Raw genomic sequence first — 20,994 nt, forward strand, 5'->3', positions numbered from 1 at the left:
GAGAAAGGCAGGCAGAGAATTCCCTGCTAGCACCTTCTCTGTGCCTGGGAAGCAGAAGTGTTTACATTGCTTCGCAGAATCGCTTTTGTGCAGAAAACACTAACACTTGTTCAGAACAAAAGAAAGCACAGAGCCCCAGATTTGCTGTTGTCCTGCAGAGCTTGCAGAGCACTGGGGAAAGGCAGGCAGAGAATTCCCTGCTAGCACCTTCTCTGTGTCTGGGAAGCAGAAGTGTTCACATTGCTTCGCAGAATCGCTTTTGTGCAGAAAACACTAACACTTGTTCAGAACAAAAGAAAGCACAGAGCCCCAGATTTTATGTTGTCCTGGAGAGCTTGCAGAGCACTGGGGAAAGGCAGGCAGAGAATTCCCTGCTAGCACCTTCTCTGTGCCTGGGAAGCAGAAGTGTTTACATTGCTTCGCAGAATCGCCTTTGTGCAGAAAACAGTAACACTTGTTCAGAAGGAAAGAAAGCACAGAGCCCCAGATTTGCTGTTTTTCTGGAGAGCTTGCAGAGCACTGGGGAAAGGCAGGCAGAGAATTCCCTGCTAGCACCTTCTCTGTGCCTGGGAAGCAGAAGTGTTCACATTGCTTCGCAGAATCGCTTTTGTGCAGAAAACACTAACACTTGTTCAGAACAAAAGAAAGCACAGAGCCCCAGATTTGCTGTTGTTCTGGAGAGCTTGCAGAGCACTGGGGAAAGGCAGGCAGAGAATTCCCTGCTAGCACCTTCTCTGTGTCTGGGAAGCAGAAGTGTTCACATTGCTTCGCAGAATCGCTTTTGTGCAGAAAACACTAACACTTGTTCAGAACTAAAGAAAGCACAGAGCCCCAAATTTGCTGTTGTCCTGGAGAGCTTGCAGAGCACTGGGGAAAGGCAGGCAGAGAATTCCCTGCTAGCACCTTCTCTGTGCCTGGGAAGCAGAAGTGTTTACATTGCTTCGCAGAATCGCCTTTGTGCAGAAAACACTAACAATTGTTCAGAACTAAAGAAAGCACAGAGCCCCAGATTTTATGCTGTCCTGGAGAGCTTGCAGAGCACTGGGGAAAGGCAGGCAGAGAATTCCCTGCTAGCACCTTCTCTGTGCCTGGGAAGCAGAAGTGTTCACATTGCTTCGCAGAATCGCCTTTGTGCAGAAAACAGTAACACTTGTTCAGAAGGAAAGAAAGCACAGAGCCCCAGATTTGCTGTTGTTCTGGAGAGCTTGCAGAGCACTGGGGAAAGGCAGGCAGAGAATTCCCTGCTAGCACCTTCTCTGTGCCTGGGAAGCAGAAGTGTTCACATTGCTTCGCAAGAATCGCTTTTGTGCAGAAAACAGTAACACTTGTTCAGAAGGAAAGAAAGCACAGAGCCCCAGATTTGCTGTTGTTCTGGAGAGCTTGCATAGCACTGGGGAAAGGCAGGCAGAGAATTCCCTGCTAGCACCTTCTCTGTGCCTGGGAAGCAGGAATGTTCACATTGCTTCGCAGAATCGCCTTTGTGCAGAAAACACTAACACTTGTTCAGAACAAAAGAAAGCACAGAGCCCCAGATTTGCTGTTGTCCTGGAGAGCTTGCAGAGCACTGGGGAAAGGCAGGCAGAGAATTCCCTGCTAGCACCTTCTCTGTGCCTGGGAAGCAGAAGTGTTCACATTGCTTCGCAGAATCGCTTTTGTGCAGAAAACACTAACACTTGTTCAGAAGGAAAGAAAGCACAGAGCCCCAGATTTTATGTTGTCCTGGAGAGCTTGCAGAGCACTGGGGAAAGGCAGGCAGAGAATTCCCTGCTAGCACCTTCTCTGTGCCTGGGAAGCAGAAGTGTTCACATTGCTTCGCAGAATCGCTTTTGTGCAGAAAACACTAACAATTGTTCAGAACAAAAGAAAGCACAGAGCCCCAGATTTTATGTTGTCCTGGAGAGCTTGCAGAGCACTGGGGAAAGGCAGGCAGAGAATTCCCTGCTAGCACCTTCTCTGTGCCTGGGAAGCAGAAGTGTTCACATTGCTTCGCAGAATCGCTTTTGTGCAGAAAACACTAACACTTGTTCAGAACTAAAGAAAGCACAGAGCCCCAGATTTGCTGTTGTTCTGGAGAGCTTGCAGAGCACTGGGGAAAGGCAGGCAGAGAATTCCCTGCTAGCACCTTCTCTGTGTCTGGGAAGCAGAAGTGTTTACATTGCTTCGCAGAATCGCTTTTGTGCAGAAAACACTAACACTTGTTCAGAACTAAAGAAAGCACAGAGCCCCAAATTTGCTGTTGTTCTGGAGAGCTTGCAGAGCACTGGGGAAATGCAGGCAGAGAATTCCCTGCTAGCACCTTCTCTGTGCCTGGGAAGCAGAAGTGTTCACTTTGCTTCGCAGAATCGCCTTTGTGCAGAAAACACTAACACTTGTTCAGAACAAAAGAAAGCACAGAGCCCCAGATTTGCTGTTGTTCTGGAGAGCTTGCAGAGCACTGGGGAAAGGCAGGCAGAGAATTCCCTGCTAGCAACTTCTCTGTGCCTGGGAAGCAGAAGTGTTCACATTGCTTCGCAGAATCGCTTTTGTGCAGAAAACACTAACAATTGTTCAGAACAAAAGAAAGCACAGAGCCCCAGATTTGCTGTTGTCCTGGAGAGCTTGCAGAGCACTGGGGAAAGGCAGGCAGAGAATTCCCTGCTAGCACCTTCTCTGTGCCTGGGAAGCAGAAGTGTTCACATTGCTTCGCAGAATCGCTTTTGTGCAGAAAACAGTAACACTTGTTCAGAAGGAAAGAAAGCACAGAGCCCCAGATTCTATGTTGTCCTGGAGAGCTTGCAGAGCACTGGGGAAAGGCAGGCAGAGAATTCCCTGATAGCACCTTCTCTGTGCCTGGGAAGCAGAAGTGTTCACATTGCTTCGCAAGAATCGCTTTTGTGCAGAAAACAGTAACACTTGTTCAGAAGGAAAGAAAGCACAGAGCCCCAGATTTGCTGTTGTTCTGGAGAGCTTGCAGAGCACTGGGGAAAGGCAGGCAGAGAATTCCCTGCTAGCACCTTCTCTGTGCCTGGGAAGCAGGAATGTTCACATTGCTTCGCAGAATCGCCTTTGTGCAGAAAACACTAACACTTGTTCAGAACAAAAGAAAGCACAGAGCCCCAGATTTGCTGTTGTTCTGGAGAGCTTGCATAGCACTGGGGAAAGGCAGGCAGAGAATTCCCTGCTAGCACCTTCTCTGTGCCTGGGAAGCAGAAGTGTTCACATTGCTTCGCAGAATCGCTTTTGTGCAGAAAACACTAACACTTGTTCAGAAGGAAAGAAAGCACAGAGACCCAGATTTTATGTTGTCCTGGAGAGCTTGCAGAGCACTGGGGAAAGGCAGGCAGAGAATTCCCTGCTAGCCCCTTCTCTCTGCCTGGGAAGCAGAAGTGTTCACATTGCTTCGCAGAATCGCCTTTGTGCAGAAAACACTAACACTTGTTCAGAAGGAAAGAAAGCACAGAGCCCCAGATTTTATGTTGTCCTGGAGAGCTTGCAGAGCACTGGGGAAAGGCAGGCAGAGAATTCCCTGCTAGCACCTTCTCTGTGCCTGGGAAGCAGAAGTGTTCACATTGCTTCGCAGAATCGCCTTTGTGCAGAAAACAGTAACACTTGTTCAGAAGGAAAGAAAGCACAGAGCCCCAGATTTTATGTTGTCCTGGAGAGCTTGCAGAGCACTGGGGAAAGGCAGGCAGAGAATTCCCTGCTAGCACCTTCTCTGTGCCTGGGAAGCAGAAGTGTTTACATTGCTTCGCAGAATCGCTTTTGTGCAGAAAACACTAACACTTGTTCAGAACAAAAGAAAGCACAGAGCCCCAGATTTGCTGTTGTCCTGGAGAGCTTGCAGAGCACTGGGGAAAGGCAGGCAGAGAATTCCCTGCTAGCACCTTCTCTGTGCCTGGGAAGCAGAAGTGTTTACATTGCTTCGCAGAATCGCCTTTGTGCAGAAAACACTAACAATTGTTCAGAACTAAAGAAAGCACAGAGCCCCAGATTTTATGCTGTCCTGGAGAGCTTGCAGAGCACTGGGGAAAGGCAGGCAGAGAATTCCCTGCTAGCACCTTCTCTGTGCCTGGGAAGCAGAAGTGTTCACATTGCTTCGCAGAATCGCTTTTGTGCAGAAAACACTAACACTTGTTCAGAACTAAAGAAAGCACAGAGCCCCAGATTTGCTGTTGTCCTGGAGAGCTTGCAGAGCACTGGGGAAAGGCAGGCAGAGAATTCCCTGCTAGCACCTTCTCTGTGCCTGGGAAGCAGAAGTGTTCACATTGCTTCGCAGAATCGCCTTTGTGCAGAAAACACTAACAGTTGTTCAGAACAAAAGAAAGCACAGAGCCCCAGATTTTATGTTGTTCTGGAGAGCTTGCAGAGCACTGGGGAAAGGCAGGCAGAGAATTCCCTGCTAGCACCGTCTCTGTGCCTGGGAAGCAGAAGTGTTCACATTGCTTCGCACAATCGCCTTTGTGCAGAAAACAGTAACACTTGTTCAGAAGGAAAGAAAGCACAGAGCCCCAGATTTGCTGTTGTTCTGGAGAGCTTGCAGAGCACTGGGGAAAGGCAGGCACAGAATTCCCTGATAGCACCTTCTCTGTGCCTGGGAAGCAGAAGTGTTCACATTGCTTCGCAAGAATCGCTTTTGTGCAGAAAACAGTAACACTTGTTCAGAAGGAAAGAAAGCACAGAGCCCCAGATTTGCTGTTGTTCTGGAGAGCTTGCATAGCACTGGGGAAAGGCAGGCAGAGAATTCCCTGCTAGCACCTTCTCTGTGCCTGGGAAGCAGGAATGTTCACATTGCTTCGCAGAATCGCCTTTGTGCAGAAAACACTAACACTTGTTCAGAACAAAAGAAAGCACAGAGCCCCAGATTTGCTGTTGTCCTGGAGAGCTTGCAGAGCACTGGGGAAAGGCAGGCAGAGAATTCCCTGCTAGCACCTTCTCTGTGCCTGGGAAGCAGAAGTGTTCACATTGCTTCGCAGAATCGCTTTTGTGCAGAAAACACTAACACTTGTTCAGAAGGAAAGAAAGCACAGAGCCCCAGATTTTATGTTGTCCTGGAGAGCTTGCAGAGCACTGGGGAAAGGCAGGCAGAGAATTCCCTGCTAGCACCTTCTCTGTGCCTGGGAAGCAGAAGTGTTCACACTGCTTCGCAGAATCGCTTTTGTGCAGAAAACACTAACACTTGTTCAGAAGGAAAGAAAGCACAGAGCCCCAGATTTTATGTTGTCCTGGAGAGCTTGCAGAGCACTGGGGAAAGGCAGGCAGAGAATTCCCTGCTAGCCCCTTCTCTGTGCCTGGGAAGCAGAAGTGTTCACATTGCTTCGCAGAATCGCCTTTGTGCAGAAAACACTAACACTTGTTCAGAAGGAAAGAAAGCACAGAGCCCCAGATTTTATGTTGTCCTGGAGAGCTTGCAGAGCACTGGGGAAAGGCAGGCAGAGAATTCCCTGCTAGCACCTTCTCTGTGCCTGGGAAGCAGAAGTGTTTACATTGCTTCGCAGAATCGCTTTTGTGCAGAAAACACTAACACTTGTTCAGAAGGAAAGAAAGCACAGAGCCCCAGATTTTATGTTGTCCTGGAGAGCTTGCAGAGCACTGGGGAAAGGCAGGCAGAGAATTCCCTGCTAGCACCTTCTCTGTGCCTGGGAAGCAGAAGTGTTTACATTGCTTCGCAGAATCGCTTTTGTGCAGAAAACACTAACACTTGTTCAGAACAAAAGAAAGCACAGAGCCCCAGATTTGCTGTTGTCCTGGAGAGCTTGCAGAGCACTGGGGAAAGGCAGGCAGAGAATTCCCTGCTAGCACCTTCTCTGTGCCTGGGAAGCAGGAATGTTCACATTGCTTCGCAGAATCGCCTTTGTGCAGAAAACACTAACACTTGTTCAGAACAAAAGAAAGCACAGAGCCCCAGATTTGCTGTTGTCCTGGAGAGCTTGCAGAGCACTGGGGAAAGGCAGGCAGAGAATTCCCTGCTAGCACCTTCTCTGTGCCTGGGAAGCAGAAGTGTTTACATTGCTTCGCAGAATCGCCTTTGTGCAGAAAACACTAACAATTGTTCAGAACTAAAGAAAGCACAGAGCCCCAGATTTTATGCTGTCCTGGAGAGCTTGCAGAGCACTGGGGAAAGGCAGGCAGAGAATTCCCTGCTAGCACCTTCTCTGTGCCTGGGAAGCAGAAGTGTTCACATTGCTTCGCAGAATCGCTTTTGTGCAGAAAACACTAACACTTGTTCAGAACAAAAGAAAGCACAGAGCCCCAGATTTGCTGTTGTTCTGGAGAGCTTGCAGAGCACTGGGGAAAGGCAGGCAGAGAATTCCCTGCTAGCACCTTCTCTGTGTCTGGGAAGCAGAAGTGTTCACATTGCTTCGCAGAATCGCTTTTGTGCAGAAAACACTAACACTTGTTCAGAACTAAAGAAAGCACAGAGCCCCAAATTTGCTGTTGTCCTGGAGAGCTTGCAGAGCACTGGGGAAAGGCAGGCAGAGAATTCCCTGCTAGCACCTTCTCTGTGCCTGGGAAGCAGAAGTGTTCACATTGCTTCGCAGAATCGCCTTTGTGCAGAAAACAGTAACACTTGTTCAGAACAAAAGAAAGCACAGAGCCCCAGATTTTATGTTGTTCTGGAGAGCTTGCAGAGCACTGGGGAAAGGCAGGCAGAGAATTCCCTGCTAGCACCGTCTCTGTGCCTGGGAAGCAGAAGTGTTCACATTGCTTCGCAGAATCGCCTTTGTGCAGAAAACAGTATCACTTGTTCAGAAGGAAAGAAAGCACAGAGCCCCAGATTTGCTGTTGTTCTGGAGAGCTTGCAGAGCACTGGGGAAAGGCAGGCAGAGAATTCCCTGCTAGCACCTTCTCTGTGCCTGGGAAGCAGAAGTGTTCACATTGCTTCGCAAGAATCGCTTTTGTGCAGAAAACAGTAACACTTGTTCAGAAGGAAAGAAAGCACAGAGCCCCAGATTTGCTGTTGTTCTGGAGAGCTTGCAGAGCACTGGGGAAAGGCAGGCAGAGAATTCCCTGCTAGCACCTTCTCTGTGCCTGGGAAGCAGGAATGTTCACATTGCTTCGCAGAATCGCCTTTGTGCAGAAAACACTAACACTTGTTCAGAACAAAAGAAAGCACAGAGCCCCAGATTTGCTGTTGTCCTGGAGAGCTTGCAGAGCACTGGGGAAAGGCAGGCAGAGAATTCCCTGCTAGCACCTTCTCTGTGCCTGGGAAGCAGAAGTGTTCACATTGCTTCGCAGAATCGCTTTTGTGCAGAAAACACTAACACTTGTTCAGAAGGAAAGAAAGCACAGAGCCCCAGATTTTATGTTGTCCTGGAGAGCTTGCAGAGCACTGGGGAAAGGCAGGCAGAGAATTCCCTGCTAGCACCTTCTCTGTGCCTGGGAAGCAGAAGTGTTCACATTGCTTCGCAGAATTGCTTTTGTGCAGAAAACACTAACACTGGTTCAGAACAAAAGAAAGCACAGAGCCCCAGATTTTATGTTGTCCTGGAGAGCTTGCATAGCACTGGAGAAAGGCAGGCAGAGAATTCCCTGCTAGCACCTTCTCTGTGCCTGGGAAGCAGAAGTGTTTACATTGCTTCGCAGAATCGCTTTTGTGCAGAAAACACTAACACTTGTTCAGAACAAAAGAAAGCACAGAGCCCCAGATTTGCTGTTGTCCTGCAGAGCTTGCAGAGCACTGGGGAAAGGCAGGCAGAGAATTCCCTGCTAGCACCTTCTCTGTGTCTGGGAAGCAGAAGTGTTCACATTGCTTCGCAGAATCGCTTTTGTGCAGAAAACACTAACACTTGTTCAGAACAAAAGAAAGCACAGAGCCCCAGATTTTATGTTGTCCTGGAGAGCTTGCAGAGCACTGGGGAAAGGCAGGCAGAGAATTCCCTGCTAGCACCTTCTCTGTGCCTGGGAAGCAGAAGTGTTTACATTGCTTCGCAGAATCGCCTTTGTGCAGAAAACACTAACAATTGTTCAGAACTAAAGAAAGCACAGAGCCCCAGATTTTATGCTGTCCTGGAGAGCTTGCAGAGCACTGGGGAAAGGCAGGCAGAGAATTCCCTGCTAGCACCTTCTCTGTGCCTGGGAAGCAGAAGTGTTCACATTGCTTCGCAGAATCGCTTTTGTGCAGAAAACACTAACACTTGTTCAGAACAAAAGAAAGCACAGAGCCCCAGATTTGCTGTTGTTCTGGAGAGCTTGCAGAGCACTGGGGAAAGGCAGGCAGAGAATTCCCTGCTAGCACCTTCTCTGTGTCTGGGAAGCAGAAGTGTTCACATTGCTTCGCAGAATCGCTTTTGTGCAGAAAACACTAACACTTGTTCAGAACTAAAGAAAGCACAGAGCCCCAAATTTGCTGTTGTCCTGGAGAGCTTGCAGAGCACTGGGGAAAGGCAGGCAGAGAATTCCCTGCTAGCACCTTCTCTGTGCCTGGGAAGCAGAAGTGTTTACATTGCTTCGCAGAATCGCCTTTGTGCAGAAAACACTAACAATTGTTCAGAACTAAAGAAAGCACAGAGCCCCAGATTTTATGCTGTCCTGGAGAGCTTGCAGAGCACTGGGGAAAGGCAGGCAGAGAATTCCCTGCTAGCACCTTCTCTGTGCCTGGGAAGCAGAAGTGTTCACATTGCTTCGCAGAATCGCTTTTGTGCAGAAAACACTAACACTTGTTCAGAACAAAAGAAAGCACAGAGCCCCAGATTTGCTGTTGTTCTGGAGAGCTTGCAGAGCACTGGGGAAAGGCAGGCAGAGAATTCCCTGCTAGCACCTTCTCTGTGTCTGGGAAGCAGAAGTGTTCACATTGCTTCGCAGAATCGCTTTTGTGCAGAAAACACTAACACTTGTTCAGAACTAAAGAAAGCACAGAGCCCCAAATTTGCTGTTGTCCTGGAGAGCTTGCAGAGCACTGGGGAAAGGCAGGCAGAGAATTCCCTGCTAGCACCTTCTCTGTGCCTGGGAAGCAGAAGTGTTCACATTGCTTCGCAGAATCGCCTTTGTGCAGAAAACAGTAACACTTGTTCAGAACAAAAGAAAGCACAGAGCCCCAGATTTTATGTTGTTCTGGAGAGCTTGCAGAGCACTGGGGAAAGGCAGGCAGAGAATTCCCTGCTAGCACCGTCTCTGTGCCTGGGAAGCAGAAGTGTTCACATTGCTTCGCAGAATCGCCTTTGTGCAGAAAACAGTATCACTTGTTCAGAAGGAAAGAAAGCACAGAGCCCCAGATTTGCTGTTGTTCTGGAGAGCTTGCAGAGCACTGGGGAAAGGCAGGCAGAGAATTCCCTGCTAGCACCTTCTCTGTGCCTGGGAAGCAGAAGTGTTCACATTGCTTCGCAAGAATCGCTTTTGTGCAGAAAACAGTAACACTTGTTCAGAAGGAAAGAAAGCACAGAGCCCCAGATTTGCTGTTGTTCTGGAGAGCTTGCAGAGCACTGGGGAAAGGCAGGCAGAGAATTCCCTGCTAGCACCTTCTCTGTGCCTGGGAAGCAGAAGTGTTCACATTGCTTCGCAGAATCGCTTTTGTGCAGAAAACACTAACACTTGTTCAGAAGGAAAGAAAGCACAGAGCCCCAGATTTTATGTTGTCCTGGAGAGCTTGCAGAGCACTGGGGAAAGGCAGGCAGAGAATTCCCTGCTAGCACCTTCTCTGTGCCTGGGAAGCAGAAGTGTTCACATTGCTTCGCAGAATCGCTTTTGTGCAGAAAACACTAACACTGGTTCAGAACAAAAGAAAGCACAGAGCCCCAGATTTTATGTTGTCCTGGAGAGCTTGCATAGCACTGGAGAAAGGCAGGCAGAGAATTCCCTGCTAGCACCTTCTCTGTGCCTGGGAAGCAGAAGTGTTTACATTGCTTCGCAGAATCGCTTTTGTGCAGAAAACACTAACACTTGTTCAGAACAAAAGAAAGCACAGAGCCCCAGATTTGCTGTTGTCCTGCAGAGCTTGCAGAGCACTGGGGAAAGGCAGGCAGAGAATTCCCTGCTAGCACCTTCTCTGTGTCTGGGAAGCAGAAGTGTTCACATTGCTTCGCAGAATCGCTTTTGTGCAGAAAACACTAACAATTGTTCAGAACAAAAGAAAGCACAGAGCCCCAGATTTTATGTTGTCCTGGAGAGCTTGCAGAGCACTGGGGAAAGGCAGGCAGAGAATTCCCTGCTAGCACCTTCTCTGTGCCTGGGAAGCAGAAGTGTTCACATTGCTTCGCAGAATCGCTTTTGTGCAGAAAACACTAACACTTGTTCAGAACTAAAGAAAGCACAGAGCCCCAGATTTGCTGTTGTTCTGGAGAGCTTGCAGAGCACTGGGGAAAGGCAGGCAGAGAATTCCCTGCTAGCACCTTCTCTGTGTCTGGGAAGCAGAAGTGTTCACATTGCTTCGCAGAATCGCTTTTGTGCAGAAAACACTAACACTTGTTCAGAACTAAAGAAAGCACAGAGCCCCAAATTTGCTGTTGTCCTGGAGAGCTTGCAGAGCACTGGGGAAATGCAGGCAGAGAATTCCCTGCTAGCACCTTCTCTGTGCCTGGGAAGCAGAAGTGTTCACTTTGCTTCGCAGAATCGCCTTTGTGCAGAAAACACTAACACTTGTTCAGAACAAAAGAAAGCACAGAGCCCCAGATTTGCTGTTGTTCTGGAGAGCTTGCAGAGCACTGGGGAAAGGCAGGCAGAGAATTCCCTGCTAGCAACTTCTCTGTGCCTGGGAAGCAGAAGTGTTCACATTGCTTCGCAGAATCGCTTTTGTGCAGAAAACACTAACAATTGTTCAGAAGGAAAGAAAGCACAGAGCCCCAGATTTGCTGTTGTCCTGGAGAGCTTGCAGAGCACTGGGGAAAGGCAGGCAGAGAATTCCCTGCTAGCACCTTCTCTGTGCCTGGGAAGCAGAAGTGTTCACATTGCTTCGCAGAATCGCTTTTGTGCAGAAAACAGTAACACTTGTTCAGAAGGAAAGAAAGCACAGAGCCCCAGATTTGCTGTTGTTCTGGAGAGCTTGCAGAGCACTGGGGAAAGGCAGGCAGAGAATTCCCTGATAGCACCTTCTCTGTGCCTGGGAAGCAGAAGTGTTCACATTGCTTCGCAAGAATCGCTTTTGTGCAGAAAACAGTAACACTTGTTCAGAAGGAAAGAAAGCACAGAGCCCCAGATTTGCTGTTGTTCTGGAGAGCTTGCATAGCACTGGGGAAAGGCAGGCAGAGAATTCCCTGCTAGCACCTTCTCTGTGCCTGGGAAGCAGGAATGTTCACATTGCTTCGCAGAATCGCCTTTGTGCAGAAAACACTAACACTTGTTCAGAACAAAAGAAAGCACAGAGCCCCAGATTTGCTGTTGTTCTGGAGAGCTTGCATAGCACTGGGGAAAGGCAGGCAGAGAATTCCCTGCTAGCACCTTCTCTGTGCCTGGGAAGCAGAAGTGTTCACATTGCTTCGCAGAATCGCTTTTGTGCAGAAAACACTAACACTTGTTCAGAAGGAAAGAAAGCACAGAGACCCAGATTTTATGTTGTCCTGGAGAGCTTGCAGAGCACTGGGGAAAGGCAGGCAGAGAATTCCCTGCTAGCCCCTTCTCTGTGCCTGGGAAGCAGAAGTGTTCACATTGCTTCGCAGAATCGCTTTTGTGCAGAAAACACTAACACTTGTTCAGAAGGAAAGAAAGCACAGAGCCCCAGATTTTATGTTGTCCTGGATAGCTTGCAGAGCACTGGGGAAAGGCAGGCAGAGAATTCCCTGCTAGCACCTTCTCTGTGCCTGGGAAGCAGAAGTGTTTACATTGCTTCGCAGAATCGCTTTTGTGCAGAAAACACTAACACTTGTTCAGAACAAAAGAAAGCACAGAGCCCCAGATTTGCTGTTGTCCTGGAGAGCTTGCAGAGCACTGGGGAAAGGCAGGCAGAGAATTCCCTGCTAGCACCTTCTCTGTGCCTGGGAAGCAGAAGTGTTCACATTGCTTCGCAGAATCGCCTTTGTGCAGAAAACACTAACACTTGTTCAGAACAAAAGAAAGCACAGAGCCCCAGATTTTATGTTGTCCTGGAGAGCTTGCAGAGCACTGGGGAAAGGCAGGCAGAGAATTCCCTGCTAGCACCTTCTCTGTGCCTGGGAAGCAGAAGTGTTCACATTGCTTCGCAGAATCGCTTTAATGCAGAAAACACTAACACTTCTTCGGAACTAAAGAAAGCACAGAGCCCCAGATTTGCTGTTGTTCTGGAGAGCTTGCAGAGCACTGGGGAAAGGCAGGCAGAGAATTCCCTGCTAGCACCTTCTCTGTGCCTGGGAAGCAGAAGTGTTCACATTGCTTCGCAGAATCGCCTTTGTGCAGAAAACACTAACACTTGTTCAGAACAAAAGAAAGCACAGAGCCCCAGATTTGCTGTTGTCCTGGAGAGCTTGCAGAGCACTGGGGAAAGGCAGGCAGAGAATTCCCTGCTAGCACCTTCTCTGTGCCTGGGAAGCAGAAGTGTTCACATTGCTTCGCAGAATCGCCTTTGTGCAGAAAACACTAACACTTGTTCAGAACAAAAGAAAGCACAGAGCCCCAGATTTGCTGTTGTCCTGGAGAGCTTGCAGAGCACTGGGGAAAGGCAGGCAGAGAATTCCCTGCTAGCACCTTCTCTGTGTCTGGGAAGCAGAAGTGTTCACATTGCTTCGCAGAATCGCTTTTGTGCAGAAAACACTAACACTTGTTCAGAACTAAAGAAAGCACAGAGCCCCAAATTTGCTGTTGTCCTGGAGAGCTTGCAGAGCACTGGGGAAATGCAGGCAGAGAATTCCCTGCTAGCACCTTCTCTGTGCCTGGGAAGCAGAAGTGTTCACTTTGCTTCGCAGAATCGCCTTTGTGCAGAAAACACTAACACTTGTTCAGAACAAAAGAAAGCACAGAGCCCCAGATTTGCTGTTGTTCTGGAGAGCTTGCAGAGCACTGGGGAAAGGCAGGCAGAGAATTCCCTGCTAGCAACTTCTCTGTGCCTGGGAAGCAGAAGTGTTCACATTGCTTCGCAGAATCGCTTTTGTGCAGAAAACACTAACAATTGTTCAGAAGGAAAGAAAGCACAGAGCCCCAGATTTGCTGTTGTCCTGGAGAGCTTGCAGAGCACTGGGGAAAGGCAGGCAGAGAATTCCCTGCTAGCACCTTCTCTGTGCCTGGGAAGCAGAAGTGTTCACATTGCTTCGCAGAATCGCTTTTGTGCAGAAAACAGTAACACTTGTTCAGAAGGAAAGAAAGCACAGAGCCCCAGATTTGCTGTTGTTCTGGAGAGCTTGCAGAGCACTGGGGAAAGGCAGGCAGAGAATTCCCTGATAGCACCTTCTCTGTGCCTGGGAAGCAGAAGTGTTCACATTGCTTCGCAAGAATCGCTTTTGTGCAGAAAACAGTAACACTTGTTCAGAAGGAAAGAAAGCACAGAGCCCCAGATTTGCTGTTGTTCTGGAGAGCTTGCATAGCACTGGGGAAAGGCAGGCAGAGAATTCCCTGCTAGCACCTTCTCTGTGCCTGGGAAGCAGGAATGTTCACATTGCTTCGCAGAATCGCCTTTGTGCAGAAAACACTAACACTTGTTCAGAACAAAAGAAAGCACAGAGCCCCAGATTTGCTGTTGTTCTGGAGAGCTTGCATAGCACTGGGGAAAGGCAGGCAGAGAATTCCCTGCTAGCACCTTCTCTGTGCCTGGGAAGCAGAAGTGTTCACATTGCTTCGCAGAATCGCTTTTGTGCAGAAAACACTAACACTTGTTCAGAAGGAAAGAAAGCACAGAGACCCAGATTTTATGTTGTCCTGGAGAGCTTGCAGAGCACTGGGGAAAGGCAGGCAGAGAATTCCCTGCTAGCCCCTTCTCTGTGCCTGGGAAGCAGAAGTGTTCACATTGCTTCGCAGAATCGCTTTTGTGCAGAAAACACTAACACTTGTTCAGAAGGAAAGAAAGCACAGAGCCCCAGATTTTATGTTGTCCTGGATAGCTTGCAGAGCACTGGGGAAAGGCAGGCAGAGAATTCCCTGCTAGCACCTTCTCTGTGCCTGGGAAGCAGAAGTGTTTACATTGCTTCGCAGAATCGCTTTTGTGCAGAAAACACTAACACTTGTTCAGAACAAAAGAAAGCACAGAGCCCCAGATTTGCTGTTGTCCTGGAGAGCTTGCAGAGCACTGGGGAAAGGCAGGCAGAGAATTCCCTGCTAGCACCTTCTCTGTGCCTGGGAAGCAGAAGTGTTCACATTGCTTCGCAGAATCGCCTTTGTGCAGAAAACACTAACACTTGTTCAGAACAAAAGAAAGCACAGAGCCCCAGATTTTATGTTGTCCTGGAGAGCTTGCAGAGCACTGGGGAAAGGCAGGCAGAGAATTCCCTGCTAGCACCTTCTCTGTGCCTGGGAAGCAGAAGTGTTCACATTGCTTCGCAGAATCGCTTTAATGCAGAAAACACTAACACTTCTTCGGAACTAAAGAAAGCACAGAGCCCCAGATTTGCTGTTGTTCTGGAGAGCTTGCAGAGCACTGGGGAAAGGCAGGCAGAGAATTCCCTGCTAGCACCTTCTCTGTGCCTGGGAAGCAGAAGTGTTCACATTGCTTCGCAGAATCGCCTTTGTGCAGAAAACACTAACACTTGTTCAGAACAAAAGAAAGCACAGAGCCCCAGATTTGCTGTTGTCCTGGAGAGCTTGCAGAGCACTGGGGAAAGGCAGGCAGAGAATTCCCTGCTAGCACCTTCTCTGTGCCTGGGAAGCAGAAGTGTTCACATTGCTTCGCAGAATCGCCTTTGTGCAGAAAACACTAACACTTGTTCAGAACAAAAGAAAGCACAGAGCCCCAGATTTGCTGTTGTCCTGGAGAGCTTGCAGAGCACTGGGGAAAGGCAGGCAGAGAATTCCCTGCTAGCACCTTCTCTGTGCCTGGGAAGCAGAAGTGTTCACATTGCTTCGCAGAATCGCTTTTGTGCAGAAAACACTAACACTTGTTCAGAAGGAAAGAAAGCACAGAGCCCCAGATTTTATGTTGTCCTGGAGAGCTTGCAGAGCACTGGGGAAAGGCAGGCAGAGAATTCCCTGCTAGCACCTTCTCTGTGCCTGGGAAGCAGAAGTGTTCACACTGCTTCGCAGAATCGCTTTTGTGCAGAAAACACTAACACTTGTTCAGAAGGAAAGAAAGCACAGAGCCCCAGATTTTATGTTGTCCTGGAGAGCTTGCAGAGCACTGGGGAAAGGCAGGCAGAGAATTCCCTGCTAGCCCCTTCTCTGTGCCTGGGAAGCAGAAGTGTTCACATTGCTTCGCAGAATCGCCTTTGTGCAGAAAACACTAACACTTGTTCAGAAGGAAAGAAAGCACAGAGCCCCAGATTTTATGTTGTCCTGGAGAGCTTGCAGAGCACTGGGGAAAGGCAGGCAGAGAATTCCCTGCTAGCACCTTCTCTGTGCCTGGGAAGCAGAAGTGTTTACATTGCTTCGCAGAATCGCTTTTGTGCAGAAAACACTAACACTTGTTCAGAACAAAAGAAAGCACAGAGCCCCAGATTTGCTGTTGTCCTGGAGAGCTTGCAGAGCACTGGGGAAAGGCAGGCAGAGAATTCCCTGCTAGCACCTTCTCTGTGCCTGGGAAGCAGGAATGTTCACATTGCTTCGCAGAATCGCCTTTGTGCAGAAAACACTAACACTTGTTCAGAACAAAAGAAAGCACAGAGCCCCAGATTTGCTGTTGTCCTGGAGAGCTTGCAGAGCACTGGGGAAAGGCAGGCAGAGAATTCCCTGCTAGCACCTTCTCTGTGCCTGGGAAGCAGAAGTGTTTACATTGCTTCGCAGAATCGCCTTTGTGCAGAAAACACTAACAATTGTTCAGAACTAAAGAAAGCACAGAGCCCCAGATTTTATGCTGTCCTGGAGAGCTTGCAGAGCACTGGGGAAAGGCAGGCAGAGAATTCCCTGCTAGCACCTTCTCTGTGCCTGGGAAGCAGAAGTGTTCACATTGCTTCGCAGAATCGCTTTTGTGCATAAAACACTAACACTTGTTCAGAACAAAAGAAAGCACAGAGCCCCAGATTTGCTGTTGTTCTGGAGAGCTTGCAGAGCACTGGGGAAAGGCAGGCAGAGAATTCCCTGCTAGCACCTTCTCTGTGTCTGGGAAGCAGAAGTGTTTACATTGCTTCGCAGAATCGCTTTTGTGCAGAAAACACTAACACTTGTTCAGAACTAAAGAAAGCACAGAGCCCCAAATTTGCTGTTGTCCTGGAGAGCTTGCAGAGCACTGGGGAAAGGCAGGCAGAGAATTCCCTGCTAGCACCTTCTCTGTGCCTGGGAAGCAGAAGTGTTCACATTGCTTCGCAGAATCGCCTTTGTGCAGAAAACAGTAACACTTGTTCAGAACAAAAGAAAGCACAGAGCCCCAGATTTTATGTTGTTCTGGAGAGCTTGCAGAGCACTGGGGAAAGGCAGGCAGAGAATTCCCTGCTAGCACCTTCTCTGTGCCTGGGAAGCAGAAGTGTTCACATTGCTTCGCAAGAATCGCTTTTGTGCAGAAAACAGTAACACTTGTTCAGAAGGAAAGAAAGCACAGAGCCCCAGATTTGCTGTTGTTCTGGAGAGCTTGCAGAGCACTGGGGAAAGGCAGGCAGAGAATTCCCTGCTAGCACCTTCTCTGTGCCTGGGAAGCAGGAATGTTCACATTGCTTCGCAGAATCGCCTTTGTGCAGAAAACACTAACACTTGTTCAGAACAAAAGAAAGCACAGAGCCCCAGATTTGCTGTTGTCCTGGAGAGCTTGCAGAGCACTGGGGAAAGGCAGGCAGAGAATTCCCTGCTAGCACCTTCTCTGTGCCTGGGAAGCAGAAGTGTTCACATTGCTTCGCAGAATCGCTTTTGTGCAGAAAACACTAACACTTGTTCAGAAGGAAAGAAAGCACAGAGCCCCAGATTTTATGTTGTCCTGGAGAGCTTGCAGAGCACTGGGGAAAGGCAGGCAGAGAATTCCCTGCTAGCACCTTCTCTGTGCCTGGGAAGCAGAAGTGTTCACATTGCTTCGCAGAATCGCTTTTGTGCAGAAAACACTAACACTGGTTCAGAACAAAAGAAAGCACAGAGCCCCAGATTTTATGTTGTCCTGGAGAGCTTGCATAGCACTGGAGAAAGGCAGGCAGAGAATTCCCTGCTAGCACCTTCTCTGTGCCTGGGAAGCAGAAGTGTTTACATTGCTTCGCAGAATCGCTTTTGTGCAGAAAACACTAACACTTGTTCAGAACAAAAGAAAGCACAGAGCCCCAGATTTGCTGTTGTCCTGCAGAGCTTGCAGAGCACTGGGGAAAGGCAGGCAGAGAATTCCCTGCTAGCACCTTCTCTGTGTCTGGGAAGCAGAAGTGTTCACATTGCTTCGCAGAATCGCTTTTGTGCAGAAAACACTAACAATTGTTCAGAACAAAAGAAAGCACAGAGCCCCAGATTTTATGTTGTTCTGGAGAGCTTGCAGAGCACTGGGGAAAGGCAGGCAGAGAATTCCCTGCTAGCACCTTCTCTGTGCCTGGGAAGCAGAAGTGTTCACATTGCTTCGCAGAATCGCTTTTGTGCAGAAAACACTAACACTTGTTCAGAACTAAAGAAAGCACAGAGCCCCAGATTTGCTGTTGTTCTGGAGAGCTTGCAGAGCACTGGGGAAAGGCAGGCAGAGAATTCCCTGCTAGCACCTTCTCTGTGTCTGGGAAGCAGAAGTGTTCACATTGCTTCGCAGAATCGCTTTTGTGCAGAAAACACTAACACTTGTTCAGAACTAAAGAAAGCACAGAGCCCCAAATTTGCTGTTGTCCTGGAGAGCTTGCAGAGCACTGGGGAAATGCAGGCAGAGAATTCCCTGCTAGCACCTTCTCTGTGCCTGGGAAGCAGAAGTGTTCACTTTGCTTCGCAGAATCGCCTTTGTGCAGAAAACACTAACACTTGTTCAGAACAAAAGAAAGCACAGAGCCCCAGATTTGCTGTTGTTCTGGAGAGCTTGCAGAGCACTGGGGAAAGGCAGGCAGAGAATTCCCTGCTAGCAACTTCTCTGTGCCTGGGAAGCAGAAGTGTTCACATTGCTTCGCAGAATCGCTTTTGTGCAGAAAACACTAACAATTGTTCAGAAGGAAAGAAAGCACAGAGCCCCAGATTTGCTGTTGTCCTGGAGAGCTTGCAGAGCACTGGGGAAAGGCAGGCAGAGAATTCCCTGATAGCCCCTTCTCTGTGCCTGGGAAGCAGAAGTGTTCACATTGCTTCGCAGAATCGCTTTTGTGCAGAAAACAGTAACACTTGTTCAGAAGGAAAGAAAGCACAGAGCCCCAGATTTGCTGTTGTTCTGGAGAGCTTGCAGAGCACTGGGGAAAGGCAGGCAGAGAATTCCCTGATAGCACCTTCTCTGTGCCTGGGAAGCAGAAGTGTTCACATTGCTTCGCAAGAATCGCTTTTGTGCAGAAAACAGTAACACTTGTTCAGAAGGAAAGAAAGCACAGAGCCCCAGATTTGCTGTTGTTCTGGAGAGCTTGCATAGCACTGGGGAAAGGCAGGCAGAGAATTCCCTGCTAGCACCTTCTCTGTGCCTGGGAAGCAGGAATGTTCACATTGCTTCGCAGAATCGCCTTTGTGCAGAAAACACTAACACTTGTTCAGAACAAAAGAAAGCACAGAGCCCCAGATTTGCTGTTGTTCTGGAGAGCTTGCATAGCACTGGGGAAAGGCAGGCAGAGAATTCCCTGATAGCACCTTCTCTGTGCCTGGGAAGCAGAAGTGTTCACATTGCTTCGCAGAATCGCTTTTGTGCAGAAAACACTAACACTTGTTCAGAAGGAAAGAAAGCACAGAGACCCAGATTTTATGTTGTCCTGGAGAGCTTGCAGAGCACTGGGGAAAGGCAGGCAGAGAATTCCCTGCTAGCCCCTTCTCTGTGCCTGGGAAGCAGAAGTGTTCACATTGCTTCGCAGAATCGCTTTTGTGCAAAAAACACTAACACTTGTTCAGAAGGAAAGAAAGCACAGAGCCCCAGATTTTATGTTGTCCTGGATAGCTTGCAGAGCACTGGGGAAAGGCAGGCAGAGAATTCCCTGCTAGCACCTTCTCTGTGCCTGGGAAGCAGAAGTGTTTACATTGCTTCGCAGAATCGCTTTTGTGCAGAAAACACTAACACTTGTTCAGAACAAAAGAAAGCACAGAGCCCCAGATTTGCTGTTGTCCTGGAGAGCTTGCAGAGCACTGGGGAAAGGCAGGCAGAGAATTCCCTGCTAGCACCTTCTCTGTGCCTGGGAAGCAGAAGTGTTTACATTGCTTCGCAGAATCGCTTTTGTGCAGAAAACACTAACACTTGTTCAGAACTAAAGAAAGCACAGAGCCCCAAATTTGCTGTTGTCCTGGAGAGCTTGCAGAGCACTGGGGAAAGGCAGGCAGAGAATTCCCTGCTAGCACCTTCTCTGTGCCTGGGAAGCAGAAGTGTTCACATTGCTTCGCAGAATCGCTTTTGTGCAGAAAACACTAACAATTGTTCAGGACAAAAGAAAGCACAGAGCCCCAGATTTGCTGTTGTCCTGGAGAGCTTGCAGAGCACTGGGGAAAGGCAGGCAGAGAATTCCCTGATAGCACCTTCTCTGTGCCTGGGAAGCAGAAGTGTTCACATTGCTTCGCAGAATCGCTTTTGTGCAGAAAACACTAACACTTGTTCAGAACTAAAGAAAGCACAGAGCCCCAGATTTGCTGTTGTTCTGGAGAGCTTGCAGAGCACTGGGGAAAGGCAGGCAGAGAATTCCCTGCTAGCAACTTCTCTGTGCCTGGGAAGCAGAAGTGTTCACATTGCTTCGCAGAATCGCTTTTGTGCAGAAAACACTAACAATTGTTCAGAAGGAAAGAAAGCACAGAGCCCCAGATTTGCTGTTGTCCTGGAGAGCTTGCAGAGCACTGGGGAAAGGCAGGCAGAGAATTCCCTGCTAGCACCTTCTCTGTGCCTGGGAAGCAGAAGTGTTCACATTGCTTCGCAGAATCGCTTTTGTGCAGAAAACAGTAACACTTGTTCAGAAGGAAAGAAAGCACAGAGCCCCAGATTTGCTGTTGTTCTGGAGAGCTTGCAGAGCACTGGGGAAAGGCAGGCAGAGAATTCCCTGATAGCACCTTCTCTGTGCCTGGGAAGCAGAAGTGTTCACATTGCTTCGCAAGAATCGCTTTTGTGCAGAAAACAGTAACACTTGTTCAGAAGGAAAGAAAGCACAGAGCCCCAGATTTGCTGTTGTTCTGGAGAGCTTGCATAGCACTGGGGAAAGGCAGGCAGAGAATTCCCTGCTAGCACCTTCTCTGTGCCTGGGAAGCAGGAATGTTCACATTGCTTCGCAGAATCGCCTTTGTGCAGAAAACACTAACACTTGTTCAGAACAAAAGAAAGCACAGAGCCCCAGATTTGCTGTTGTTCTGGAGAGCTTGCATAGCACTGGGGAAAGGCAGGCAGAGAATTCCCTGATAGCACCTTCTCTGTGCCTGGGAAGCAGAAGTGTTCACATTGCTTCGCAGAATCGCTTTTGTGCAGAAAACACTAACACTTGTTCAGAAGGAAAGAAAGCACAGAGACCCAGATTTTATGTTGTCCTGGAGAGCTTGCAGAGCACTGGGGAAAGGCAGGCAGAGAATTCCCTGCTAGCCCCTTCTCTGTGCCTGGGAAGCAGAAGTGTTCACATTTCTTCGCAGAATCGCTTTTGTGCAAAAAACACTAACACTTGTTCAGAAGGAAAGAAAGCACAGAGCCCCAGATTTTATGTTGTCCTGGATAGCTTGCAGAGCACTGGGGAAAGGCAGGCAGAGAATTCCCTGCTAGCACCTTCTCTGTGCCTGGGAAGCAGAAGTGTTTACATTGCTTCGCAGAATCGCTTTTGTGCAGAAAACACTAACACTTGTTCAGAACAAAAGAAAGCACAGAGCCCCAGATTTGCTGTTGTCCTGGAGAGCTTGCAGAGCACTGGGGAAAGGCAGGCAGAGAATTCCCTGCTAGCACCTTCTCTGTGCCTGGGAAGCAGAAGTGTTCACATTGCTTCGCAGAATCGCCTTTGTGCAGAAAACACTAAC

The sequence above is a fragment of the Strix aluco genome, unplaced genomic scaffold, assembly GCF_031877795.1.
Source record: "Strix aluco isolate bStrAlu1 unplaced genomic scaffold, bStrAlu1.hap1 HAP1_SCAFFOLD_52, whole genome shotgun sequence".
Taxonomy (NCBI): Eukaryota; Metazoa; Chordata; class Aves; order Strigiformes; family Strigidae; genus Strix; species Strix aluco.